Source organism: Podarcis bocagei (genome assembly GCF_964188305.1).
Source record: "Podarcis bocagei genome assembly, chromosome: 13".
NCBI classification, from domain to species: Eukaryota; Metazoa; Chordata; class Lepidosauria; order Squamata; family Lacertidae; genus Podarcis; species Podarcis bocagei.
Genome location: NC_138138.1, coordinates 50,107,725 through 50,129,505, shown reverse-complemented (window position 1 = coordinate 50,129,505; position 21,781 = coordinate 50,107,725). Strand labels below are relative to the sequence as shown.

General features: G+C 43.8%; 1 protein-coding gene and 1 long non-coding RNA gene across 3 annotated transcripts in view; both read right to left on the bottom strand.

Annotated features, from left to right (window-relative positions):
* Positions 1 to 21,781, bottom strand: part of LOC308571994 (uncharacterized protein) — a 282,420-nt gene that overhangs the window by 97,373 nt on the left and 163,266 nt on the right. The window lies entirely within an intron of this gene.
* On the bottom strand, positions 16,428 to 20,673 carry LOC308572309. 2 transcript variants are annotated; one of them, XR_014001699.1, is made up of 4 exons: positions 19,963 to 20,672; positions 18,822 to 19,865; positions 16,649 to 18,722; positions 16,428 to 16,555 (listed from the first exon to the last, which is right to left on the bottom strand). It is a non-coding gene; the product is annotated as an uncharacterized lncRNA (long non-coding RNA). The 2 variants fall into 2 exon arrangements; XR_014001698.1 differs by having other exon boundaries at positions 18,822 to 20,673.

The window sequence follows — 21,781 nt, the reverse complement described above, 5'->3', positions numbered from 1 at the left end:
CACAGAGATGGTGATTCGGTCGTGGAGAGATGGTGCATAGTATGTGCTCCCAGTCCACATTCCCATCCATTCGAGCCCTTTCCCAGGGCTCTGTCATACCCAGTTCCAATAGTAGCTGCTTGTCACAGAGCGCCCAGTGACCGTACAGGTTAGCTCAAGGGTTTCTCCTGGTCTCAGTGCTCCTTGTCCAGATTCCTTCAAAGTGACCTGGGAGAAAACACCTGAAGGGATTGGGAGAAGCAAGGAAAACCAGAGTTAAGCAGGGTCCCCCCTCCAGGCTTGAAAAGCTACTTCGTAAGCAGCCACACCATGGCTCCATTAATCCAAAGTACACAGATCATGTTAACATTATACAATTAAGATTCAGGACTATATGCCTCAGAGTGCTGCTCTGTCCCTTGCACAGTAATACACAGCATTGTCTGCAGCTGTGAGGGATCTCAACAGAAGATAGAATTCATTTTTGGAGGCGTCCCTGGTGATACTGATTCGGGAGCTAAATTTGGAACTGTAGTATCCGTTTCCTCCCGCAGCCACACTCTGAATGCCGCCCAACCACTCCAGACTTTTCCCTGGAGTCTTTCGGTTCCAGCCCCAGTACCAGCCACTCACTTCAGCACCAGAGATAGCACAGGTCAGCTGGAGGGGCTGTCCAGGCTTCACTGCTCCCAGGCCAGACTGGGTCAGATGCACACTGCAGAAGACACCTGAACAAAGCAAGAGAAGTTAGTACCACTCCGTGGAGTCTCTCTGAGTTGGCTTCATGGGATTGCATCCTAAGACATCAGTTAAGAAAGTTTAGGGACGGGAAGTCCTCCAACCTCTTCTCCCTTCTTGATCTCTGAAATGCATCATTGGAAGGGAAGCCTTTTGCTCAACGTTGGACTGGGCATTGCGGTCTGCTGAAAGATGGGGGAATTATTTGGATCCTTGCCAGATATTGGGCAATCCCCCCCCCCCGAACTCCCTTGCATTATATCACCCATTGTCCATCTTCCCATCCCCAGTACTCTAGGGATGGCTTATTTTTTGTTGGTGAAAGAAATTTAATGTCACCATGAATTGTCCTGAAGTTAGTTCATTTTAGGCTCCAAATGTTTGAACCCAATTTTGTCCAATGTGCAATTGATCCAGTAGAAAATCCTCACCTGGGCAGATACTCAGTAAAAGGAGAAGAAACGTCAGAGATCTCATTTCTTTCTCTACTCACTCACTCACTCACTCACTCACTCACTCACTCACTCACTCCTCTCTCTTTCTGAATGAATGGAAGGCTGTGGAGCAAGACTGAAGGGCTGTATTTAAAGAGGAGGAACCCGCCCGGCACATTTGTTTAGAGTGAGCAGAGTGTATGAAACAAGGAGGATAAAAGGAGGCTTTGCTCCTTAGATGGCAACAACACGATTTTAAAGCTGGGGTTTAAAATTATCGGGCTGTGGGTGTGATGTTCTGAAGGTGTGGGAAAATGTATACCTGTTGGTGGGTTAAAATATTTTATTGATTGCAGGGCTGTTTGACCATCATTAAAATACAAAATCCAATTAATAATACAATGTGCAAAACATCCTTAACAAGAAGCAGATGGAAATAGAAAGCCTCAGTTTCTGAAACAGCTGTACAAATAAGAATGTTTCAGCCTGGTGCCCTAAATACAACAATATTGGCCTGCCTCTTTGGAAATGCTCCTCTGGAGGAGACTGCTTGGTTGATTTGCAGGGAAGGCGTATAATATAGAGATATACTTGGGAAGCTGACTGCCTGTTTGCTTCTGAGCCCAAATCAAGGTGCTCACAGTCAAAGAGGTGGTATGCCTCTCAACACTAGTTCCTGGAAATCAGAAGTGTTGTGTGTGTGTGTGTGTGTGTGTGTGTGTGTGTGTGTGTGTGTGTGTTCTTGTGCTCAAATCCTGCTTGTGGGCTTTCCATAGGCATATTGATGGCCACTGTGAAAACAGGATATACGACTATCAGCAAAGGGGTCCCTCACTTCCCTGGAGAATGCAGTCTCTATGGCAGCCCCTAAGTTATGGAATTCCCTCTCAATAGAGGTGCTTCTGCCTTCTTCACCATTTAGCTTTTGCAGATGTTGAAGACAGACCTAGTTTCTCGGCCTTTGACACCAGAGATGAGGGTTTTCAGGGCCCACAATATACCTGTGATTGTGATTGTAATTGGTTTTAATTGTTTTTAATATAATTTAATTTTAAAATGGTTGTAATGGTGATGATAGTTTGAAGAGGATAAGCAGAAAGTCCTCACAATTTCAAAGCAGACCTGGCCATCAGTAACAGGAGGGTAAATCTACTTGATTCAGTCACCTCCATTACTCATTTGTTCCAAACTCAAATTCCATTTTCCTCATTTCTGCATCAGTCTGATATACATATGTTTCTGTGTGTTTACAAAAATTCATGTGCATGTTTTGTGTGAAATCTCCCTAACATAATGCATTACTGTATGTCATCTTTACCAACATTTGCATTTCGTACACACTTTTTCCAGATATATGGAGTTCCATGCCCTTTTTTAAATATTGGAGAACTGCAATGCAAAATTGGGAGAAATGCAAATTTCAAAGAGTTGCTGTGCCTCAGATTGCATCCTGTTTCAAGAAGTGCAAATAATGTTGATTTGTATCAAAATACAAACTGAACCACATTTCTGCCTCATCTCTATCTGCAGGACTTAGCCCTCTGTTCATATGAAATGCTGCCACTTACTGGTCTATAACTGGATGCACAATACTTTTAGCTGAATAAAAGGATCCAATTGTTTAGAGTAATCACATTTTTTCTTCCACTTTCACAGTAAGCACAAGCCTATCAGGTTTCTAAATGAGCCTTGGGAGGCTCAATTTTGTATTTCCCTTTTTCTACTCAAGAAGGGTCGGAAGAGAGAATGGTGAGGGGAGTAGCTGGGGTTAGCCCTGAGGGCCACCTAGAGAGGCTTGGAGGGCCACTTTTAGCTCCTGGGTCTGAGGTTTCCCACCCCTGCCTGAATGGGACTCTGGTATAATTGCCTCCAAAAACCAAGAAGGCAAGACTTCAAAGCATTCCAAGGTAAATGTGTTTCTATATTTGGGAAGAGAGAGAGACAACATAGGTATGGCATCCTTTGTTGGAACCCAAACATAGCAGTCCCAATAACTAAGGGAATTGATAGCCCATCAGATCTGGGAAGTTCAGAGGTACTGGATTGAGCTGGTACCCAGCTGGGAGAGCACCATTTCCCTCCCAAGTCTGCCTTAATGATTCCCTCTCTCTGAGTAGCACACACTAGAGGTTCCATCCCTTATGGTCACTCTGCAACCAGTTATGGAAGCCCTTTACTCTGCACAGCCATTCACTGGTACCAGTGATGCAAAGCAGTTTGTCAGCCTGTGTGTTGGTCAAAGAACTGCCTTCAACCCTAGACAGTAGAAGGACTCACAATTTCTGATTGGAGAATGATGCTGAGTGCAACACTTCTCTCATAATATCCATTTCCTCTTCTCCCCCTGTATGCGAATTTGAACCATACCTGAGTAATGAAACCTGAGACTATGCTATGGGAATAAGCAAGTTTTCAATGGCTTTTGTGGAACTCTATGGGACAATGAATGTGTCCTCCATCAACCCTCATTGCCTGCCACAGTGATGGAATATACTGTGTAGGTTTATGGATGGACGCTTCATTGCTTTACTTCACTGTGTCTCGTGCACACAAATACACAGCAGTGTCTGCAGCTGTCAGGGAATTCAGCTGAAGATACACTTCATTTCTGGAGGTGTCCCTGGTTACAGAAATCCGACTACTGAATGCTGGGTTATAATAGGTGGTTCCTCCAGCTGCAGAGCTCCGAATAGCTCCAATAAACTCCAGGCCTTTCCCTGGAGGCTGTCGGTTCCAGACCCAGTTATAATTACTGACTTGGAAACCAGAGATAGTGCAGGTCAGTTTGAAGGACTCGCCTGGCTTCACCACTCCTGGGCCAGACTCAATTAGCTGTGCACTGGAAAGGATGCCTGCAAAAAAGAAAGTGCAGATGTTAGATTTCTCATATGACCTCACTTTGGGTTGAATTCAATATTTTTTGTTTTTACACTAAGCATAAATGCTCACCAGGTGAGGCGCTTTGGAGAATGAGCAAAATGGACAAAGATCTCATATTTCCCCCCTTAATCACTCAGTCCTTTGTTTATTAGAAACAGGGTGTGTGAGTCTCAGTCGGGTCATCAAGCACCATTGAATGGCACTTTTAAAAAGGAGGAGTGTGCTTGGCGTATTTGCATAATGGGAAGTCCATCTAATTCTGTTCTGCATTTAAGGATCAGAAGCTGAAAGGAGGAGCACTTGACAAGGTTGCCAGATGAATAAACTATAAAGTAGTAGTATTAATAGTGATATTTATATCCTTCCTTTCCCCCAGACTGGGACTCAAAGCAGCTTCCACAAAACATAAAATACAAAAAGCTAAAAACTCAAAGCAGCTTCCACAGAACAAAGCAAAGCAAATAAAATGCAAAAAGCTAAAAACTTATATCAAAGATAATACTTAAAAAGTCATCAAACTCTGATAGAACTAAAGCAGCATAAAAACAACATATGCATTTAGAAAACCACACATTGAAGTTAAGCAAAAGTCTGAAACTCTCAGATCTCATAGTTGCTTCCTGTAAAACAGTCCCTTGAACTACTACGGATTGACACTTATTGATGTAAAATGGTTGACAAAATTGTCAGCAAATTAATATACAATTAGATTCAAAGTAACTTATTAAGCTATCTGAAAGGAGTAGACTCTGAGGGTAAAGAAAAAAAATATTTGGTTGTACATCTCCTGTATGATGTAGGATTCTTTGGAGTGGTGATACCTGAAACTGAGTTTGCTCTGATAAAAGGGAGAAGTGTCTTTATTTATCATTCTGTGCTGCTCTGGTGCCGGTTCGCTAGAGCAGCTTCATCACGCTGGCCACATGACCCGGAAGTGTATGCGGACAGCACTGGCTCCCGGCCTCTAGAGTGAGATGAGCGCACAACCCTAGAGTCTGTCAAGACTGGCCTGTACGGGCAGGGGTACCTTTACCTTTATAGTAGCAAACTCAGGCGGCGGTGAGCCCTGTCATCCTGAAGGAGAAATAGGGCAATCCAAAAATAAGGTATTGGCCTGTATGTACTTGGGAGATTCTTTAGATAAGCAGAAGTGTGGACGTTTGTAAAATAATAATAATAAAAAAGAACCAAAGCATGGAGCTGTGAGGCTTGCATCTAGTATGTATGTTAGTGTGTGAGTTAGAAATTTATTTCTCCCCAGGAGAGGGCTCCCAAGTCCTGAAAGGAGAATGACTGACTGTAGCACCTCATCATATCCTCCAAGTGTCCCGGTTTTCCAGGGACAGTCCTGAAATTACAGGTGCCATCCTGGTTTCTGATTTGAGCCCAGAGTGTCCCGCTTTTCCTTTTTTCCTCCCCTAAATGTTTCGGAGAACAATTAAATGTGGTATGTTTATGTAGTTGCAAAAAAGAGTCCTGCTTAGATGGAAAATAAAATCCTTGGACCAAATGAAGGAAATGGTGAAGCTGCCATGCAAAGTCCATTTTGAATGAAAACGTCACCAAGTGTCAGGGAGAAGTTTCCTGACGTAGAATAAGATGTCTCCATCTGAGAAATGATGGAGGCTGTGACTTCATTGCAGATCTTCTGTTTTTCCACCTGCTCCTCTTGGAGACCCCCGTATTGAGTCACAAGTGTGGGCAGTCACCATTCCGTCGTTTGATAGCAACACTGAATTCACTCCCTCAAGAGGCAGTGATGGCTAACAGTTTGCATGGCTGGGCCATCATCTGGCCAGATGTCAGACAGCAATGTTCAAGGCCATGTTAAGGGAGAATGTACATATTTTGTCTGGGATGAAGCAGGATCTGTTTTTCTCAGCAAAGTGTTACTCCAGAAGTATCAGAAGGAAACACTTCCTCCTTTTTGTACAGGCCTCTGCTTCAGTCTGTCCCACTGTGCCTGTTGCACAGTAATACATGGCTGTGTCTGCAGCTGTCACAGAGCTCAGTCTCAGAAAGTACTTGGTTTGGGAAGAATCCACAGAGATGGTGATTCGGTTTTGGAATGATGCAGCGTAGTACGATCTTGCAGTCCACCCTCCCATCCATTCGAGCCCTTTCCCAGGGCTCTGTCGTACCCAGATCCACCAATAGCTGCTTGTTACAGAGCGCCCAGTGACCGTACAGGTCAGCTCGAGGGTCTCTCCTGGTCTCACTGTTCCTGGTTCAGATTCCTTCAATGTGACCTGTGAGAAAACACCTGAAGGGATTTGGGGGGGGGGAGGGAAAGAAAAGGAAAACCAGAGTTAAGCAGTTGGCCCAGCCAGAACTTTAAGGCCATTTCTTGCACAGTTTTATCATTGCTCGTTTAATCCAAAACACATGGGTCATGGGAATTGTTATACCATTAAGTATCCTATCTAATATTCAGGATAGTTCATTTGATAAGATGTGGAAGGGTTGGAGAATGTTTTAGGAGATACTTACCTGGGAGCAGGGCCAAGAGGAAGAGGGGGACCAATAGCAGCATCATTGTTATTTTATTTTATCCCGAGAGGAGAAAAGTAATAATAGGAATGAAAAACAATAATGCTGGAATGGAGGCAGCTTTTCTCCTCAGCTGCAGTGAAGCTAAATTACCAAGAAGCCTGTTATTTGAATTTGGGAGGCAGTGAGAGAATTTGCATAATGTAATAAACGCCCCGCAAAGTAAAGGCAGGAGGCCAAATAAAAAGCCTATAGGTGTCAGTATTACTTCTTGTGTTGAGATGAGCACATTGAGTGGATGACTATGTAAACATACAACATAAATATCATATCATATATCCTCCAACATTACCACATGTCTCATGAACCCATCCAGTGCTTTTTTAAAAAAAAAAATATGTTTAGGCATCTTGGTAGTTTCCTACTCATATTGAAAGTGTGCCCATCAATGAGGCCAAACTTAGATTTACAAAATATTTAGGGGTATGCGTACCCCTGCATCCCCTCAGAAAAAAAGGACTGCTCCCTTCAATGGCTCTTGTGGAGCTTAGTGTCATCATGAACATAGCAGCTGAATTTGTGGTTGAATGCATGGAAACCTACAGCATGAAAATCTCCCCCCTTATCCCCTTTCTATTTTTTTTTTTTTTGGCACATAGTTCATATCCACACCATACATTATTTTTTTTAAAGTAATATTTATTAAAATTTTACAAGCAATAAAGAGTTTCAAAGTTTAAACATAAAAAATAAGAACAAAGAATAACCCTAATAAAAGAAAAAAGAGCTACAAGTATACAAAAACAAAACACATGAAAAATGCAAAATAGAAAACAGTTAAAAAGAAGAAGAAAGAAATCAATATTTTCATATCTTATACTTCATTTACTAGTTTCCTGACCTCCTCACACCTCCCTTTTTGTATTCCAGTTCAGATATTTAATTCAGCAAGTCTTACCCTCTATCATTTATCCTTGCAACATCTTAACCTATTATAAATATATATTTTCCACTATTATCGATCCATATTTACATACTCTTGTTAATCTTTTTACCAATACCGCTTGTTTTCAATCCAACATCTCTTTAACATTCATAAATTTTACAGTATTTCTGCAAATAGTCTTTAAATTTTTTCCAATCCTCTTCCACCACCTCTTCTCCCTGATCTCGGATTCTGCCAGTCATTTCTGCCAATTCCATGTAGTCCATCACCTTCATCTGCCATTCTTCCAGAGTGGGTAGAACTTGTGTCTTCCAATACTTTGCGATGAGTATTCTTGCTGCTGTTATGGCGTACATAAAGAAAGTTCTATCCTTCTTTGGCACCAATTGGCCGACCATGCCCAGGAGAAAGGCCTCTGGTTTCTTCAAGAAGGTATATTTAAATACCTTTTTCATTTCGTTATATATCATCTCCCAGAAAGCCCTTATCCTTGAGCACGTCCACCAAAGGTGAAAGAATGTACCTTCAGTTTCTTTACATTTCCAACATTTATTATCGGGCAAGTGATAGATTTTTGCAAACTTGACTGGTGTCATGTACCATCTGTAAATCACTTATCTCCTTTCTATTTTATTAATGCATTCCTCCTTGCTTGCAGCAGTTTGTGTCAACCTGAGATGTTGAGAGTGGAGAGGAAGGAGCACAGTTTCGGTGATTCCAAAATTTTGTGCTTTCTTTTAAGCAGAACCGAGCATCTATAGTACATCGCTTTCTGTTTTCTAACCACTTCCTCCTTTTTGTACAGGCCTCTGCTTCAATCTGTCCCACTGTGCCTGTTGCACAGTAATACATGGCTGTGTCTGCAGCTGTCACAGCGCTCAGTCTCAGAAAATACTTGGTTTGAGAAGAATCCACAGAGATGGTGATTCGGTCACGGAGAGATGGTACATAGTTTGTGCTCCCAGTCCAATATCCCACCCATTCAAGCCCTTTCCCAGGGCTCTGTCATACCCAGTTCCAATAGTACCTGCTTGTCACAGAGCGCCCAGTGACCGTACATGTCAGCTCAAGGGTCTCTCCTGGTCTCACTGTTCCTTGTCCAGATTCCTTCAATGTGACCTGGGAGAAAACACCTGAAGGGATTGGGAGAAGCAAGGAAAACCAGAGTTAGGCAGGGTCCCCCCTCCAGGCTTGAAAAGCTACTTCGTAAGCAGCCACGACATGGATCCATTAATCCAAAGTACACAGATCATGTTAACATTATACAATTAAGATTCAGGACTATAATCCTGGGTGTAAGGGACAGTGAGCATTTGGGGAGATACCTACCTGGGAGCAGCATGAGGAGGAAAAGGGGGACATAGAGCAATGCCATTTTTATCCTAAGAAGTGAAAAAATAATAATAGGTCGTTTAAAAAAAATCACTGGAACTAAGTCAGCTCTTCTTCTGAGCTGCAGTGAAGATGAAAGACTCAGGAGGCAACTATTTGAATTTAGGAGTAGTGAGCAAATTTGCATAATGTAAAACACTCAGAGAAATGCACACATTGGTAAATAGGCTCTCTGAAAGGTCATAAACCAGGAGCATCATTTGGAGCCAGACGTTTTTAGCATCTGTTCTTTCCCATGTTGCTATAAGAGTGTTGGGAGGAAGAAATTCAAATATATAACCCATTTAAATAGAATATCATACAGCAAGGAGTGGGATGGAACCATACAGAAATGATAGAATCACCCTCCAGGGGGTAAAGGACAAGGCACATACCAGGTAGTCCTGCCACATAAAGTCCAAACAACTGGTCTTTTTGCTGATGCTCTTTGCTTGTGATTTGCTGTGGTCTTGGGAAGGAGGCAAATATGCAGATCCCTAGAATGGGGAGGGTTAGAGGGTAAAGTGTGCATAAGAATACATTTATTTGTGAAATGTATTAAACTAGGGAAATGTGTGTATTGGGCTATATCACACACAAAAAGAATAATGAGGCTATCTTGCTCAGCTAAGAGGGATTACTCATCCTCAGAACTATCTGTGGAGAGCAGTTATGCATAAAGGATGGCCATGAAAAAAATAAAGGTCAAATGAACCAATTTATCTCTTCCCCCCTCACCCCCAATAAAGAACTTCAGTTCTTCTGTGTGGAGGTTACATGCAAGATCTGAAATCCAGCTGCTCTTTTAGCTTTGGGCTCTTTAAAACATACACTCTTGTGGGACTTTGCAGGTGGTTGCAAGTCTGGTGATTTAAGAGGCTGTGGTTTTATGTAGGAAGGAACACGGGGTGGTGGGTGAATCTGCTGCCACCTTTTGGACAAGGGGGATCTGGCTGAGGGCCAGTCTCAGATGATCAGTAATAACAACCGAACTCCTTTGGTTGTCCCAGCATCTGATTGCACTGCTGTTGTTGTTATGGACTAATAGGCTGGATGCTAGAATGAGAGAAACATCCCACCCTGAATTCTGAAGAGCAGCTTGTTAGTGCAATTCTAGACAGGTCTTCTGAGGAGCAAACTCCATTGATAGATTGAGACAGAGATATGTCAACATCAGTCCAAGGCCTTAAAGTGGGTTCATTATCCCCATTTACTCCATATTTTCTCCAGAGTGGGAACTGTACCTACAGAGAAGCAAACCCCACTGAGTTACATATCACCTCAAGGTTCTTGAAGTGGCTTTCTATTTTCTAACCACTTCCCCCTTTTTGTGCCAGCCTCTGCTTCAGTTCCTCCTACTGTGTATCTCGCACAGTAATACACAGCGTTGTCTGCAGCGGTCACAGAGCTCAGTCTGAGAAAGTACTTGGTTCGGGAAGGATCCACAGAGATGGTGATTCGGTTGCGTAAAGATGGAGCATACATTGTGGTCCCAACCCAGTACCCCATGCATTCGATCCCTTTCCCAGGTCTCATCCGTACACAGTCCCACCGGTAGCTGCTTGTGACGGAGACGCCAGTGACTGAACAGGTCAGCTCAAGTGTTTCTCCTGGCCTCAAGGTCTCTGGCCCAGATTGCTTTAGTGTGACCTGGGAGAAAACAGGAGCAGGGAGAAGAAAAGGAGAAGCAGAGTTAGGGCTTGGTTTGCTCAGTTAATCCTAAACACCTGGAAAGGGTTGTTTTGTACTCTTAAGATTTCTGCCTAAAATCTAGGGTATTTCACTTCAAAGAATGTGAAAGGGGATAGCCTACCTGGGAGCAGGGCCATGAGGAAGAAGGGGAGAATGGGGGTTGCCATTTTTTATCCTGGGAAGAGGAAAATATTAATCAGAATAAGAAAAGTAGTGGAACAGAGGCAGCTTTTCTCTTGAGCTACAGGGACATGGAAAGAAGGAGGGTGCTGCTATTTGAACTTGAGAGAATTTGCATAATGAAAAAAAGACCACACACACAAACACATTTTTTAAAGTGAGTTCCGTAAAAGCTAATAAAGCCAGGAACATCATTCAGAAAGAGCCTAGTGGGGTGATTTCCATACAGGGTGTTCAGTTTCTTCTGGCCCTGAATTTAAGAAGCAAAGAGAATTAGAGGACACCCATATGCAGGGATGACTTGGAGCAAATCGTGGGGAAGGGACTCTCCGCAAATATTGCCTTCTACTTCAGATGCTCTTCCAGCATTCATCCATGGTACATTATATTTTCCTCCCTGAGGAGGACAACCACGATAATAAAGGGTCTGGATACGAAGTGTAATGAGTTTGAGGGAATTGGGTCTGTTTAGCCTGGTAAATAGGAGACTGAGAGGAGATATAATAGCCACCTTCCTATATCTAAAGGGCTGTCACATGAAGGAAGGAGCAAGCTTGTTGTCTCCTGCTCCAGAGGGTTGTACCTGAACCAAGGGATTCAAGTTACAAGAAAGGAGATTATGACTACACAAGAGGGAGAGTTGTTCAGCAGTGGAAAGGACTCCCATGAGAGATTGTGGACTCTCCTTCCTTGGAGGTATTTAAGCAGAAGATGGAGGGCCATCTTTCATGGATAAGATTTTTGCATTGCAGTGGGTTGGACTAGATGACCCTTGAGGTCCCTTCCAACTCTACAGTTTTATGTTTCTATGGATTATGTTATTTTAGGAACAAATGAAATTACTTTCCTCTTTTCTTTTTTAAAATGAAATTATTTTCATTGGTTTTAGAGATACAAAAAATAAATGGACACAGACTGTAAAAAACAAATCCATATAAAGGGATTCTCTGAATCTCATGACTTTCCCCCATCCCCTCCATGGGGTCTTTTTTTTAAACATATTCAACTGCATTTTCGTCCATAGTCCAAATTTTATATCAAACCATACTGTCCATAAAATTTTTACACTTCAAGTGAATCAAAATCCTGCTCTTGTTTCCATCTGCTTACAATGGTCTCCTAAATAACCCCCCCCCCCAATTCTTTTATAACAAATTCATCCTCTTGGTTTCTGAGTTTTCCAGTCAGGTTTGCCATCTGGGCATAGAAATCTAATAAGACTGTTGTCCGTCTAGTTCAGATTTGTGTAACTGTGACGGATCTGCTGAAGTTAGATTTTATTTTTGCAAGCTTGCAGTGCTAGTGCACATGGCAGAGTTGTAGAGTGATTTTTGCATGGATGCTTCATTGCTTTGGTTCACTGTGTCTCTTGCACAGTAATACACTGCAGTGTCTGCAGCTGTCAGGGAGCTCAGCTGGAGATACACTTCGTTTCTGGAGGTCTCCCTGGAGATGCTGGTTCGACTGCTGAGTGCCGGATTGAGCTGAGTTGTTCCTCCATTTGCTGTGCTCCGGATGAACCCTATCCACTCCAGCCCTTTTCCTGGAGCCTGCCGGCACCAGTCCCAGTAATGATCACTGACTCGAACACCAGAGACAGAGCAAGTCAATTTGAAGGACCCTCCGGGCTTCAGCAGTCCTGGACCAGACTCAGTTATCTGTGGACTTGAGAAGATACCTGCAAAAAAAGAAAACAAATTTTGTTGTTATCCCTTTTTGTTGGGATCAACATTATCAGTTACCCACTAAACAAAAATCCTCACCAGGGAAGATGCCTAGGAGAATGAAAAAACCCAATATGGATCTCATGTCTGTCTGTCTGTGTCTCTTCTCTTTGTACAGAATGAAAGAGACACAGCCAGGCCATGGAGTAACTTCAGGTGATGCTGTTTAAATAGAAGCGGCCTGGCTGAGAAATTTGCATATGTAGCATTGAGTTAAGAAGCAGAGGGGATAAAAACGGGATGCTCTTGCTGAGAGGACTCCAAGTGGCAGTGTTTGTATTTCACGGTCAAATAGCATCCTCAGACTAATGGTCCATCTAGTTTTGTGCTGTTTGTACTGATGGCTTATCCACACTTACCTTTCCCCTGTGCTTTCCAGGCAGGGCCTGTACTTTGGCCTGCACAGTGTTGGAAGACGGCACAGGGACGGACACACCTGGCGCAAGATTGTGCCGGCCTGCACAGCATCTCCTGGGGACCAGCGGGGCCTAGCAGAAGGCTGCAGCAGTTTGTTTGGTGCCAGGAGATGCTGCAGGGATTGGAGCACCTAGCGGAAGGTTGCACCAGCCTACACAGCATCTGCCAACACTGCAGGGACCAGCAGTGCCTAGTGGAAGGCTGCACTGGCGAGCCCAATGCTGAGAAATGTGTGTGATGCCATGTGACATATGCTTGATCTCAGGCACATGCAATATATGTGGTCTCCTAAACCTTGGGGGCAACCCAGCACCATTGCCATATGCTCTCTCTCTCTCTCTCTCTCTCTCTCTCTCTCTCTCTCTCTCTCCTCTTTACCACAAGTCAGAGCAAATGACAAACCCTGTAAAACCCTCATTGCTTTTTGTTGTGTACCTGCTTTAAAGAATGGGTTTTCGTTTGGTTCAGAAAAGATAGCTTTAAAGTGTAGACCTGTGCTTGGAAAGTGTGGGGTATGTGTGGCTAAACCCTGGCTGGCAGTAGCTCTCCAAGGTTTTAGGCAGGAATTCCTTCCCAGCCCTACCTGGAGATGCCTGGGAGTGAATCTGGGATGTTTCTGCCTACAAAGCGGATGCTCTGCCCCTGAGCTACTGCCCTTCCCAAAATTGTTTTGTTCTGCATTTGAAGAAGAGTGGAGCAGAAAAGTTTTACGGTGAGCAATTGAGCATAAAATAATGAATCTGTGTAGGAGGCCGAATGACTCTGCACCGTTTGTGTCTGGATACTCCATTGCTTTGCCTCAGAGTGCTGCTCTGTCCCTTGCACAGTAATACACAGCATTGTCTGCAGCTGTGAGGGATCTCAGCAGAAGATTGGAGGCGTCCCTGGTGATACTGATTCGGGAGCTAAACTTGGAACTGTAGTATCCGTTTCCTCCTGCAGCCACACTCTCAATGCCGCCCAACCACTCCAGACTTTTCCCTGGAGTCTTTCGGTTCCAGCCCCAGTACCAGCCACTCACTTCAGCACCAGAGACAGTGCAGGTCAGCTGGAGGGGCTGTCCAGGCTTCACTGCTCCCAGGCCAGACTGGGTCAGATGCACACTGCAGAAGACACCTGAACAAAGCGAGAGAAATTAGTACCACTCCGTGGAGTTTCTCTGAGTTGGCTTCATAGGATTGCATCCTAAGACATCAGTTAAGAAAGTTTAGGGACGGGAAGTCCTCCAACCTCTTCTCCCTTCTGCAATCATCCCAAATTATTTGGACCCTTGCCTGATATTGGGCAATTTCTCTCCACACCCTCTACCCCCAATCTCCCTTGCATTATATCACCCATTGTCCGAACAACATGACCAGTCCAATGAAGTTGATGTTGAAGAATCATTGCTTCACACTGGTGGTCTTTGCTTCTTCTAGTACACTGACATTATTACCTGGCCCTTGACACCTGAAACTTGTGCTTGTGATTACAGAGTCTGTTCAACTGCTTTTAATTCTGAATTTTAAACTGTTGTAACCTGACATGGGCCCTACTCGTTAAGCCTAGATAATAAATGCAACAGCAACAATGTTCTGAATGCCAGTGGCCGGTAATCTCAGCTGGGAAAGTAGCACTGTTGGACTGCTTGCAGGCTTCTCACAGACATTTGGTTACACACTGTGAGAATTCTCAGCTAGGTGGACCTTTGGCCTGATCCAGGAAAGCTCCTTTGTTTAAACTGGGTAATGAAAACTAGGGCAGTAAAATGCAAATAGGAAAGTTTTTGATGGCTTTCATGGGATTCTATCTGGCAATCAATCTTCCCTCCACCCACCCTCAGTGCCTGCCCTGGTACTGGATATATTACTAAGTTTCTGCATGGATGTTCATTGGTTTGGTTCGCTGTGGTCTCTTGTACAAAAATACACCGCTGTGTCTGCCGCCGTTGGGGAATTCATCTGAAGATACACTTCATTTCTGGAGGTGTCCCTAGCGATGCTGATTCGGCTGCTGAAAGCTGAATTGCAGTAAGTTCTTCCTCCATCTCTTTCTCTCTGAATGTTTCCCAACCATTCCAGACCTTTCCCTAGAGGTTGCTGCATCCAGCCCCAGTACGAGAGACTGACTTCGACACCTGAGACCCTGCAGGTCAGTTTAAAGAACTCTCTTGTCTTCACCGCTCCTGGGCCAGACGGGGTCAGCTGTGGCCTGGAGCAGATACCTGCCGGGCGGGGGGGGGGGGTGTGTGTGTCAGAAAATTAAATTTATAATCTGCGTTCTTTTTGATGCGGGTTAAGCATTTTTGCTTTTACAGCAGGAGTAAATTCCCACCAGGTGAGATGCTATGGGTTATGAGCAAAAAATTCATCTTTGTTATTAATCCCTTGCTCCTCTGCTTTTCATACAGAATGAATACAACACAGCCCATATAGCACCATTGGAGAATGCTATTTAAAGAGGAACAACCCTGAATTTAAAAAGCAGAAGGACTAAAGGAGGCACGCTTGTCAAGGCTGCCAGAGGAATATTCCAAGCTGAAAATCCTCACCTGGTGAAACAGCCAAGAGACCAAGAATAAGCAGCACAGTAGATTTCATCTCTCCTCCTCACTTGCTCCTCTGCCTCCTATTTTCTGTACAAAACAAAAGAGACTGAGGGTAAAAAAATCAGACAATGCTATTTAAACCAGAAAAGCTTCCTTTGGAGATTTGCATGAAGGCCATTGCATGCTGCATTTAGGAAGTGAATAAGATAAAAGGAAGCACTCCTGCTGAAGCATGGAGAATTCAACATGAAGCTGCCCCATCCCAAGTCAGACCATTGATCCATCTAGATGTCTACTCTCTATACTGGGTGTCAGGCAGGAAACTTTCCCAGCCTGATTGAAAATGCCAGTGATTGAGCCTGGGACCTTTTGTGTGCAAATCACATGCTCTGCCACTGCGCTGTAGCTCTTATTGACCCTTCAGCGTTCTCTCTATTGTTGCTCATGCCAGTCCAGGCTCCATGTCACCAACACCAACACAGCCACCATTTAGGAATGGCCCAGTTCAAATACAGGGGGAGAAGGCATCCTGTTCAAAGTCCAAGAGGGATAGCAGATACTTTTGTACCAAATTCTTTTGTCTGACAGATAGGAGAGCAGCTGCCAGCCAGTGTAGACTATACTGAACTAGATGGACTATTGGCCTGATTAAATATAATGCTCAGTGAGATGAGATTTTGGGCTCAACCACCATTAATGGGGCAATGAGATCTGGGCTGTGCAATGCACATAAGCAAGTTTTCAATAGCTTTCATGGGATTCTCTGAGCAATAGATCTTCCCTCCACCCACCCTCATTCCTTGCTCTAATGCTGGTGTATTACTGGTTTTTTGCATGGATGATTCGTTGTCATGCTTTGCTGTGTCTCCTGCACAATAATATACTGCTGTGTCTGCAGCTGTTAGGGAATTCATCTGAAGATAGACTTCATTTTTGTTGGTGTCCCTAGAGATGGTGCTTCGGCTGCTGAAAGCTGAATTGTAGTAGCTGCTTCCTCCACCTGATGTGGGCCGAATGTTACCCATCCATTCCAGATCTTTCCCTAGAGTTTCTCGGATCCAGCCCCAGTAATAACCACTCACTTGGGCACCAGAGACCGAACAGGTCAGTTTGAAGGACTTGCCTGGCTTCACAACTCCAGGGCCAGATTGGGTCAGCTGAGGACTGGAGGAGATACCTGCAAAAAGAGGGCAAATATTGGAACTCTAACATGGATTCTTTCTGGGTTGGGTTCCAGATTCTTGTTTTTACAGCTAGCATAAATACTCACCAGATGAGGCACTTAGGACAATGAGGAAAATTAGCAAAGATTGCATGTTTTTGTTTTTGTTTATTCACTCCTCTGTTTTTTATACAGAATGTAAGTGACTCAACCGGCCCATGTCTCACCATTGGAGAAGACTATTTAAACAGAGGCATCCTGTTTGGCAGATTTGCATAAAGAGAACTCAGTCTAGTCCAGTCCTGTATTTAAGAAGCAGAGAGGTTTAAAGAAGGTCACAGTTGCTAAGGCTGCAAATTTAGTATTCTATTGACACAAACGGTCTTCCCAAAAATAAGGTAGCTGTCATTACATATTTTAGAATACTCCATACATAAGAAGTGTACAGTGATTTACTTGAAAATATGCCTGTCTCCTTTTGAAAAGGAATCAAAGCAGGTACCAGTGAGTTTTGAGAAATATAAAATATTGAAGACACAGAGAAAGGAAAATTACAGAGTAATGCATCTCATTGACAGAATAGCAAATTTCCAAATTCACATTGAATGCCCAAAGACAGGATATTCTGTCCTTGTTGCTGCCTTTTGCTCCATATGTGAGAGGGGGCACACTGATGCCCAGTGGCAGTTGTGCTAGAAGCCTGGAATTCCCTCTTGTTTTCTGTCAAAAGTTCTTGTGTCTGCCCCAAAATATGGGTGTGTGTGTGCTCTCTGGGAGTCAGCAACAGCATAAAAGTCAGGGGTGTACATGTGTATGAAAGAGAGTAGTGGGTAAGGGTGTTGGGCTTAGCTGAGGAGGTGGAGGAGGCCTTACTGTGGCATTGGATGAGGGACATCTGGGAATTAAAACAGAAGCTGGGCTGACTTCAGTAGATTTGGGATGTCGCACTCAAAGTGGAACAGTTTGTGTTTATGCCGATTTTTGTGTCTCTATGTCTGCATGAATGCACATTGAGCATGAGTAATGAATGGATCCTGGGGTGGGGCTCTGGAGATGAAAGGGTGGTGCCATGCTAAGGAAAATGTTCAATAGCTTACACAGAATATTATGAGACAAAATAAGTTGGCCCCTACAGAAAAGAGGTACAGCCGAGTATACTTGCCCCGGATCTCAGAGGGTTAAAGTAAAGGTAAAAAGTAAAGGAGCCCTGGAACGTTAAGTCTAGTCAAAGGCGAGTATGGGGTTGAGAGCTCATCTCCCTTTCAGGCCGAGGGAGCTGGCGTTTCCAGGTCATGTGGCCAGCATGACTAAACTGCTTCTGATGCAATGGAACATCGTGAGGGAAGCCAGAGAGCACGGAAACACTGTTTATCTTCCCACCGCAGCAGTACCTGTTTATCTACTTGCACTGGCGTGCTTTCGAACTGCCAGGTTGTCAGGAACTGGGACAGAGAAATGAGAGCTCACCCTGTCATGGGGATTCGAACCATCGGCCTTCTGATCGGTAAGCCCAAGAGGCTCAGTGGTTTAGACCACAGCGCCACCCACATCCGTTCATCGGAGAGGTCAGCCTCCAGGGACCAGCTGCTTTTTGGTTTGAGTATATAACTTTCCTCTAACAAGACTCCCTCCAGGGGCCTCAGACAAGTCCTGCCCAGGCCTGAAAAAAAGTACTGTTAACTCATTCTCCCTCCTTGCCATGGTGGTGGGTATTTTGCTCGTGTTTGTCAACAATAATCTTCCATCCAGACCATGCAGATTATTTATTTGGAGTTCTGGTCGAAACGGAGAGCTGGCTGTGTCCCTGTAGACATTCAAGTCAGAGTGTGGTTTTTGCTGGGGTGCTCCACCACTTTGCCAAACTGTGATGCTTTTGCACAAAAGTACGTTGCAGTGTCTGCAACTGTCAGGGAGCTCAGCTGGAGGTAGACTTTATTTCTGGAGGTGTCCCTGGAGATGCTGGCTCGGCTGCTGAAAGTTGGGTTGTAATAGGCATTTCCTCCATTTATTGAGTGCTGAATGAAACCCAACCATTCCATCCTTTTCCCTGGAGGCTGCCGGTTCCAACTCCAGTAATAACCACTGACTTGGACACCAGAGACAGTGCAGGTCAGTTGGAGGGACTCTCCGGGCTTAAGCTCAGCTGGGCCAGTCTGAGTCAGCTGTGTACTGGATAAGACACCTGCAGAAAGGGGGCAGAAATATAGAGTTAAATCTGGCGTGCACTTTTTTAATTAGTTCAATATCTTTAAAAAAAAAGATCTGATGCATAAATCCTCACCTGGTGAAACAGCCGAGAGACCAACAATAATCAACATAATAGATTTCATTTTTGCTTCTCACTTGCTCCTCTTCCTCTCTTATGTACAAAACAAAATAGAATGAGGGTGAAAAATCAGACAATGCTATTTAAACCAGAAAAGCTTCCTTTGGAGATTTGCATGAAGGTCAGTGGGTGCTGCATTTAGGAAGTGAATATAAGAAAAGGAAGCACTTCTGCTGGGGTTGCCAAACTGGAAGGTCAAGTGCCGAGAATTCACCCTGAAGCTGCCCCATCCCAAGTCAGACCATTGATCTATCTAGATGTCTACTCTCTATACTGGGTGTCAGGAAGGGAAGACTTTTGTCTCAAATTCTTTTGTCTGACAGATAGGAGAGCAGCTGCCAGCCAGTGTAGACTATACTGAACTAGACGGACTATTGGCCTGATTCAATATAACACTCAGTGAGATGAATGCCCAGTGAGGATGCTCAGTGAGATGAGATTTTGGCCTCATCCACCATTAATGGGGCAATGAGATCTGGGGCTGTGCAATGCACATAAGCAAGTTTTCAATAGCTTCCGTGGGATTCCCTGAGCAATAAATCTTCCCTCCAAGAATGCTGCAAGAATGCTGTATGAACAGACTAGTCAGAGCTCTGGTCAAAACAGGGGTCTAATGGTGTCTGTAGAGGCATTCATGGTGGAATGTGTTTTTGAATGGATGCTCCATTGCTTTGCTTAACTGTGGCGCCCTTCCACAATAATACATTGCTGTGTCTGCAGATGTCAGGGAGCTCAGCTGGAGATACACTTCATTTCTGGATGTGTCCCTGGAGATGCTGGATCGACTGCTGAAAGCTGGACTGTAGTACGAAGTTCCTCCAGATGCAGTGCTCCGAATGTGACCCAACCATTCCATCCTTTTTCCTGGAGGCTGTCGGATCCAGCCCCAGTAATAACCACTGACTTGGACACCTGAGACAGAGCAAATCAGTTTGACAGTCTCTCCAGGCTTCACTTCTCCTGTACCAGATTGGGTCAGTTGTGTACTGGATAAGATACCTGCAGAAAAGGGACAGGAATTATAGAGTTCTGAAATAAATGCTCTTATGGTTGAAATAAGCTTTCTGTTTTTTAAAGTAGGGATGAAAATACCCACCAGGTAAGATGCTCAGAAGAATGAGCCAAAAGGATCTCATATTTCTTTTTAATCACTCACTCCTCTGTCTTTTGTACAGGTTGTAGGAGGCCCATTCAGGTCTCAGAGTACCACAGGACACTGCTATTTAAACAGGAAGGGTATGTCTGACCAATTTCCATAAAGGGAAGACAGCTCAGTCCTGTCCTCTATTTAAGAAGGAGGACATGCTAAAATAGGGTTGCCATATTTCAAAAGGTGGAAATTTGGACACAAAAGTTGTTGAGGGGTCCAGGGGTTCTTTACCTAAAATATGTCTCAGTGTCTGCAGCTGTCAAGGACTTCGGCTGCAAGGAGAATGAATTGGTGGGTGTATCAGCAGAGATGGTGATTTGTCCTTGTAAAAACGAGGCATAGTTTGTGTGCCATCTGGACCTAGTCCAGTTTACTGCTCCCTTCCATTCCAGCCCTTTTCAAAAATGTTTCTGGACCCAGTGCAAATAAGGACACAAAACAGAGAATTCACTGACTGTACAGGTGAGGCTGAGGGCCTCTCCTGGAGACACTGTCCCAGATCCGAACTGGACAAGTTGGATATCAGACAAGGCACCTAGGTAGGAAAAGGGAGGATAGGAAGTAAGGAGGGTCTCAGTAAGACCCAGATGATGTGTAACACAGACCTTACACACTCACCATAAGTAAGAATCAAAATAAAGGAATTCGTTGTCTTGGGTGGTATGGAAGAAATGTCAAAACATTAGAATTGTGTGGAGTATTTATTTGCATAAAGTAGATTTATGCCTCAAGCATATTTATGCCTCAACACTCCATTTCCTTTTCCGCTCAGTAGAAATGACAAATTGTAACAAGCTTGTGTGTTGGAGGCAGAGGCAAGACAAGAGGGAAACAAATGGTCATTATAGGCTCACTTTACAAAGGCTCCTTCCAAAATTACTGCTCATTCATCACCACCATGTTTGTATATTGCCAGCAACATGCACAATGCTTCAAAGTGTAAAGAAAAGGCATGAGTTTAGCTTCTTCAACATTTGTGCATTTGTGAGTACTTAATTTTTTTTTTAAAAAAAGATCTATCCCAAAGAAAAAGGAATTGAATATGCATTTTTTTTTTGAGCACTGTCCTAAATTGGATAAAAATAAGCCAACAAGGTTTGGGGTCAGGGATGGAGGAAACAAAGTGATTCTCTGTAGGGATCAGATGGGATTACCATGAGGAATTATAAAATATACATCAAGCCATCGTGTCCATGATGAAAGCATTGTGTTGACTGGGTTTGATATATTGACGATAATTTCTGATTAAATCCCATAAGATTCTACATTCATGCCCTTTTCTTGCCCTTTTGACTCTACTGCCCACTTCTCTCTCCTCACGTCACGTACACAGCAGTACACAGCAGTTGCTTGGCCAGGCAGGCATCCTGTGCCATAAAGATAGTGGGCAAGTTACTTTGATGTAGTTTTCTTATATCTTAAGATGTTAATCTTGGAGCCAGGAAACAGATCTCACATGAAGGTGGTAGTGATCTGGTCTTTCTGGCCATCCTTCTTATCATGTTTATTTCTCAGCTCTGGGGTTGCCAGATGCACCCCTTTGTAGTTCTCAACTTATTTACCACCCCTTTGTAGTTCTCAACATATTTACCCCAAAATATATGCATGCTAATTAGTGTTGTAGTGTTACTTTTTCCCCACGTGGGGTTTGATGAAATGCTCAGAGGAAATATGATTGGTTCTTACGAGCACTGTTTAAAAGATTCTTTTGCTAATAAAATGGCCTGGTGAGGGGTGTGGTTTACACACTTTCTCCGAGAGCCTT